Here is a 7,075-nt window from a genome sequence, read left to right as displayed (position 1 = left end):
ATCAAGATACGGGATGTTTGTGTCACCCTAGACATTCCCTCAGGCCCCTTCCTAGTCAGTCCCCACCCCACCTCCACAAAGGCAACACTTGTCTGGTTTTCACCATTTATTTATTGCCTCTTCTAGAACATCATTGAATGGACCTGTGTAGCACACACTCTTCTGTGCAACACTTGCTTCATCCCGTAGTGCTTTTGTGATTCCTTCACATGGTTGTTGTGTGTGTTGGTAGCAGAGGCAAATTTAACTGCAGGTGCACTGGGCATGCACCCTGGGCCTTGACTTCTGAAGGGCCGGCCAAACTCCAACTTTCTCCTTTTTTCTAATGACACCAAGTTGGGTTTCATATGTGCAATTTTAACATTAATAGTACATAATATTTTTGCCTGACCTGTGGTGGCTCAGTGGATAAAAGCGTTGACCTGGAATACTGAGGTCGCCGGTTCAAAAAAAACCCTGGGCTTGCCCGATCAAGGCACATATGGGAGTTGAAGCTTCCCCCTTCTCTCTCTCTCTCTCTCCCCTCTAAAATGAATAAATAAATAAAAATAATTAAAAAAAAATAGTACATAATATTTTTTATTTATTTAAAAATACGGTTCACATGTATTTTTATTTTCCCTGTCTCTCTCTTTTTTCTAAGGGTCCAATATTTTCTTCTGTGCCCGGGGCCTCAACTGACCTTAACTCACCTCTGGTTGGTAGTTGGTTACTTTTTATTGCTCACTGTGTCCCAGTGTACGGATGTGCCGCTGTGCTCCAGTCGATGGACACCTGGACTTTGTCAGTCTGGGAGATAATGACCGACCTACACAGAGCTGTTTGTGCCTTCCTGTGCACGTTGTGGGCCAGACACAGGCTTTTGTGATGCCCAGATGGGACCACAGGGTGCGCCCCACTGTCTTTGTGACAAGACCAGCCAGCTGAGGAAAAGGGCAGGGTCAAGTTCTTGAACTGTGTGGCTGCTGTGCCACACTCAGGGACTGTGTGCAGGGGTCTGTGACGTGGCTGACACTTGCTCTTCTTTTGGGCATTGCCTGCTGGGCAATCCGGTCCCCAAGAGCAGGACTCGAGTGCAGGGTTTCTTTTTGGAGGTTAGTCCTTACAGCACTGGTGGAGTTGGGACAAGGTTGTCCCACTGCAGGCACCTGAAACTCAGCCACTGGGGACGTCAGGGGCAACTGTGCCCTCCGGGAGGTGAGGGCATGTGGAATGGAGTGGAGTGCTTACCCATGGCATCCCTGCTGTCCCCTTCACTGTCTGAGCTTTGGTCCCAGGCAGATGGACAGTCAGCTCTGAGCCCCGGCTTGCCTCAGGGATAGGCTGAGAGAGCCCGGGCCCTCCTCCAGCAGTGGACATGGGCACAGGCTCTGCACAGGTGGCCGCAGCGTGTCCTGGACTCGGCGTTCCAGGACAACCAGTGCGTGTGCTTCGCCTCCTGAGATCCTCCCCCGGCCACCTGCAGGCAGACGTAGGTGTGCTCTTTTCTCTCTGTTCTGATTGCACAGGTACACATGCCTAACATGCTAGGTCACATCTCATTGCAATAGTCTGTTCGTAGAGTCTCCTCTCAGTGGCAAGAGGGCCCCAGGACTCAGAATGACCTGCACGCATGGATGCTTGAGACTTCCCTGCAATGACTTCCGTCAGTCCTACTCTTGGATGGACACGACCTGTTCTATCCCAGGTATCGCTTCCATAATGCCAAGTCACAGCACGTTCGCTGGGACAGCTAGCACCCTGGCTCTCTTCCCCTCTTCCCTGCGCAGTCAGGCCTGTGTGCTGTTGTGTAAACTCTCGCTAAGTTTGCTGTCTAAAGGTTAGGCTGGAGGTGAGGCGAGGACATTGAGTTGGTGCCAGTGGAGTTTTGCCAACTAGAGCAAGCTTAGTTAGGTTGACACAGCGGCTGAGCCAGGCTCTGTGAGGAGGCCCTCCTGACGTGGAGCTGCCTGGAAGGGTTTTGGGAGTGGGGCCCTCACCAGACGGCAGGTGCATCGAGCCCTCCTCAGCGCACCTCCCTGAGACTGTGGGGAACCCGCACAGAATTGGGGGCATCCTTCCAGACCCCTTATCCTGCTTGCTTAAGGCTGACAGCTCCTCCAGGTCTCTGTGCAGACTCAGTGCGGGTGGGTCCTGCTGGCGCTGCCCCTGGATGTCTTGGCCACCCAATCAGCTACAAGAAGTACACTTGATATTTGAAACTTTTAATTGATAACATTTGCCCACAAGGACCAACAAATGTGGCAGAGGCCATTTAGTTCTTCACTGTCTTGGGGACTTCATTCACTCAACACAGGTCCTCTGGGGTCTTCAGGTGAAGGTAGAGGTCAGGATGTATCAGTCATCAGGGGTGGCTTTCACCAAGAACCAGGAAGGTCAGTAGTGTACCACAACAAAAGGGTGTCTTGCTCATATCCCTTTCCTCTGAGGGAGCGCTGAGGGCTGGGCAAGGTTGACACGCCCACACAGCCACCCGGAGACCCATGCTCCTCTCACCAGATGGCGCTGCCATCTTTGAGGGCCTTGGGGTTCTTGGCCAGAGTCTTTGAACGCAAGAGTCAGAGGAGGAGAGTGAGGGAGGGTTGAGGACCCTGTGGAGGTGCCAGGCTTGAGAGAGGAACACAAGTTGCTTCTGCCAGTGTTCCGTTTTCCAGAATCCCCCGCAGCCGTATCTAACTATTGAAGGGGCTGGGAGTTAGAGTCTAGCAATGTGCCAAGGAAAAGGGGGTTGATGGACACATGGCGGGAGGTCTTGGCCACACGTAGGAAGAATGGTGGTTAGAGAAGCACGCCAGGTGGCTCGTGAGGTAGGAAGATGGCCAGCCCAGCATGCTCACACCACCTGAGGCACTGGTGCTTGCAGTATGACAGCCCCAACTCTGATTCCAACTCGGGGGACACAGTAGGGCCAATGCTTCTACAATGTAAAAATTTTCAGAAAAGTTCTAAAATTCAAACACGCTTGGTTTTATGTGTGAACTGTTTCCTTCGAGTGGTTCCCACAAGCCGCAGTTGCACTTGGAGAGCTTCCTGGGATGTTCACAGCAGAGCTGTTGAGCGGCCGGATCAGTCTGGGGCGCTCGGAGCTGACCAGCTACCAGGGCTCTGTGCCGTGTCCTGTGTAGCTTTACAGGGAGGACTGTAAGAAGCCATGTCTCTGTGTTTATAGGACAATAAGACATTCAATAAAAAGAGTTTATACATGCAATGTCCCTTAGTGTGGCTTGCAAAAAATACAGTGACAATTCATCTTTAATGAAAAAACGTGAAACTGCATTAAGTTAGGTCTGTCATTGGAAAGCTGAGACTTGAGCTTTCTGTCCCTATAATAGGCAAACAGAAGAGGAACACGGGGAAGAGGATGTAGGCCCCTTTACAGGAGGGACACTGAGGGTAGGGGGGGGAGGAGTGTGCAGGAAGAGGCAGCATGTTGCAAGGCTGCCGAAGACAAGAGCAAGCTCTGATTCAATCCTGGGGGCCGAGGGCAGAGACTGACCAGTCCTTCTGTCTTCACAACATCTCTGCTTCTTGGGAGGACGCACTTGGCCTTTTCATACCTGAAGCATTTACGCCCCCAAGATTCTCCCTTGATTTATGGAAGTCCTAGGGGGAAGTTTTATTGACCATCATTGTTAATTTACCCAACATCACAAATAACGAAAAGGAGCAGAAATGAGGGGCATCAGTGGACACAGAAGCGTTTTCGGGGGGGGGAATGTCAACACGTTCAGGCTAAACTATTTTGCTTAACACTGCAAGGAATTACAGGGGCGTATTAGGGACATGCGTTTAGCTGCAGCTCCTGTTCTAGGCTAATCTCTTGAAGAATTCATTTCATTTGACAGACACTTGCAGTGGTTATAGGGACAGGCAGATGGCTCCTTGGCTTGCTTTCTGGCCTCCTGATCCTTCTGGAACTCCCTTGCCTTGAAATCTGGCCCAAGATCACACACAATTTTTGAAAAGCCTGGTCAGTCTCCACTTGAGGCTGATGCTTGTGCTTAGTAAAAAAATCAGACTCTGGACTTGAGAGTCCTTGGGTTTCCAGATGTTGGAGCAGCTAGGATGGGGATTGGGGGCTTTCTTTGGGTGCTAGTTGCTGTTGTTTTTCTGTTAATCACTCTCTCCAACCAGGTCTGCACAAGTAACCCAAAACGTATCTGTCACAAAACAGCGCAACACTGGGCCAAGCAGACGACGTACCTCCGCATTCTCAAGGCGGCGTGGTAATTAGTATTAATCCTTCCTGTGTTCAGGAGGCCGTGATGCCATTTGAGAAGAGATGTAAAGCCACATCTCCTACTCCTGTTCCTGCACGAGCGGGTCGCTGACCGAGGGAGTGGGCCGAAACCGAGGCCACGGTGCTGTGGATGATAGCAGATGCAGGACTGTAAATATTTCTGTTGCCGTGGAGCCTTCAGGAAACAAGGTCTTGTTTATACTGAAATACGCTTGGTTCTATAGACATACAGTAGTTTTATGTTATCCACAAACACTGAGAGTCGAAAGAGACTAAATATTTTTGCAGACACAGGGTCAAGGATGGGGAGGGTTGGGTAGTGACATCTGAGGTACAGTGAACTGATGATCAGGTCTGTCCTGGGCTCAGGCGCTGGACGAGGGTGCTGGGGGACTCTGACAGGCTGTGGATAAGCAGGAGTGGGATCGATCGGCTAATGGCAAACCTCTTCATTGTTCACTATTACCTCTGAGGCCGCGACAACAAGCCTGCCAGGCTGATAGGGTCATGTAGAGCTAGGTAATACTGCAGCCCGTATTGATTTGGAATCAGCCCAGATCCAGGTTAATGAGTGTTTTGTTTCTCTCCCAAAGCAGCTGTCTTCATGCTTACAAAACAAAAATGACATGCAACTCTTGTGTCCGCAGGCCCTGGCAGATGCTGGCCGGAAAGGGGTCACCATGATATTAGTTCCAGAATTCTATAGACCCCTCCCTGCTGCCCTGCTCTCCAGAGTTCTTTGTGAAATTAAGACCTCTGAGCTGCTGCTGTTCAGTGTCTGTCGCTCACGGTGTCTCCGGTCCCTGGGGCTAGGAGTACATCTCCAGCAGCTGCCTCCCAGACGAAGTGAACTTTTCAGATCTGAAGTGCCCTACAAATCAGTGCTGAGTGACTCTGACAGACGAGGGCTGGAGGGGGGGAGGTCTTTTTTATTAAAAAACATTTTTTTAGCACACTTGTCCCTTTCTTTTTTTGAATCTGCAACAGAGAGAAACGGACATCTTACAGAATCCAGCCTTCAGAAACACCCAGCAGTGAGCTACCAGACCACACTGAGGGCTGTAGCTCTTCCCCTGCCCTGTGTTTAGAAACAGGGCGGTTCATGCTGCACCCAGTGAAACCAGTAAGTTCTTCAGAAGTCATGGTTAGGATTTCAAGGGCCTGAAGTGACAGACACTTGTTGTGAAGCCCCTTCTTCTCCTCCTCCAGGTAATAAAGCAAGATCTCGTCTGCACAGGAACCTTATCACCCCCCTCCATGGCCAGAGGGCAGTCCCATTGTCTCCTGATGACAGGCACGGCATTTCCAAGGAGGACTTTTCACACAGTTATCTGATCTTTTCATCACAATAAGGCTATGAGAACAGTTTTGTTTTGTCCCTAGTGCTCTTCCCGCCCCCACCACAGCTGAGACAAAGGTGACCCGAGGAGCTTGGAGCCCAGGATCACACAGCTCGGGCCGAGGTGGAGGCCGAGACTTCTCACACTCATGCACCTTCTTTTCCTTTCCAGTTTTTTAATAAGCGACCACAAACAGCTCTTCCGTAGAAGCCTTATGTGAGGAAAATACCTATTTCGCAGAAGAGGAAGTCTTATGCCATGAGAAGACCTACTTCCTGGAGGCGTTGCCATCCAGGTCTTTCTCTACATACGCTCCATCACTGTCCCGGGAGGGCACGGGGCCTCCGGGGCGTAAGCAAATTGTCAACTTCTCTGACCCAAGCACGTTTGAATTTGGGAAGAGTCTGTCACGCCCCTTGGTGGCGTTAAATTTGTACTTTATGAAAATGGCAGAAAACAGTTGGCCTGTCTGCTGACCCTCTCCCTGCCTCTGACATTGAATTCTAGATGTAGGACTGAGGCCGTTGGAAGATTTGGAGGTCAGGCCATATCTCTTCACACTGCTGCTCCCGGAAGCTCAGATGGCTGCCTTCTGTTTCTCAGAGGCTTGTTGTGATGCCTTCCAAGTATGATAAGAGCCAAGGCCAAAGCCCCTACCTGGTGTCCAAGCAGGGAGCGAAGTGTTTCTTAGTTCTTGTCCATGTAGGGTCTCTGGCCCATGCATTCCATCCAACAAATGCTGAGTGCCCACTGAGTTTCCAGGGACCAGGCCAACACTGGGGCTACCGTTGCTATTTGCGTAGACACATTGGTGGACTCCCTAACAGACCATAGGGAGGACACATGAAGAAGATATGTTAGAAGAAATAATATCAAAAATAACAATATAACAATGTAACATATATAACAGGCCGTTGGAGAACATGGATTTGAACTGTACTGGTCCACTTGTACACAGTTTTTTTTTTTCAGTAAATATCTGTACTATTTTTGATGCGTAGTTGGGAGTCTGTGGATACAGAGGGCCGACTGTGTGCGATGATCTATGCCATTTTCCGTAGGGAACTTGAGCATCTGTGAATTTTCATATCAGAGGGGTGCGGGTGGGGTGAGGCAGGAACTAATTCCCTGTGGACACCAAGGGACAACTGTGTAGTTAAGTGTTTAGGGAGTCAAAGGTTATACGTGGATTTTCAACTACATGGGGGGTGCCTCTAACCCCAGCAATGTTCAAGTGTTTGCTATTTTGAAATAAAGATCCAAGAACTGAACAGGTCATAATGATGGACGATGGTGGCTTGTTATTGCTGCATGGAGTTAGGGGAGACCTGTCTGAGGAGGGCATTGAACCTGAGAGGGCAGCCATGTGAGGAGAAGTGGGATGGATAGGCTAAGCAGAGGAACAGACGAGGTAGAAGGAGGGACGTGAGGGAAGGGGTCCGTGGAACAAGGTGAGATTGGAGGGCCAGGAGTGGCTCCGCCATGTGGAGACTTA

General features: G+C 50.3%; 1 long non-coding RNA gene across 1 annotated transcript; it reads left to right on the top strand.

Annotated features, from left to right (window-relative positions):
- Positions 1-1,570: 1,570 nt before the first annotated feature.
- Positions 1,571-5,107, top strand: LOC136322900 (uncharacterized). The gene is made up of 3 exons (XR_010728877.1): positions 1,571-1,687; positions 4,257-4,429; positions 4,888-5,107. It is a non-coding gene; the product is annotated as an uncharacterized lncRNA (long non-coding RNA).
- Positions 5,108-7,075: the final 1,968 nt, after the last annotated feature.

This window comes from Saccopteryx bilineata, chromosome 2, assembly GCF_036850765.1.
Source record: "Saccopteryx bilineata isolate mSacBil1 chromosome 2, mSacBil1_pri_phased_curated, whole genome shotgun sequence".
Classification (NCBI taxonomy): Eukaryota; Metazoa; Chordata; class Mammalia; order Chiroptera; family Emballonuridae; genus Saccopteryx; species Saccopteryx bilineata.
The sequence above is the reverse complement of the archived record's forward strand: the minus strand, read 5'-3'. Positions and strand labels throughout refer to the sequence as shown.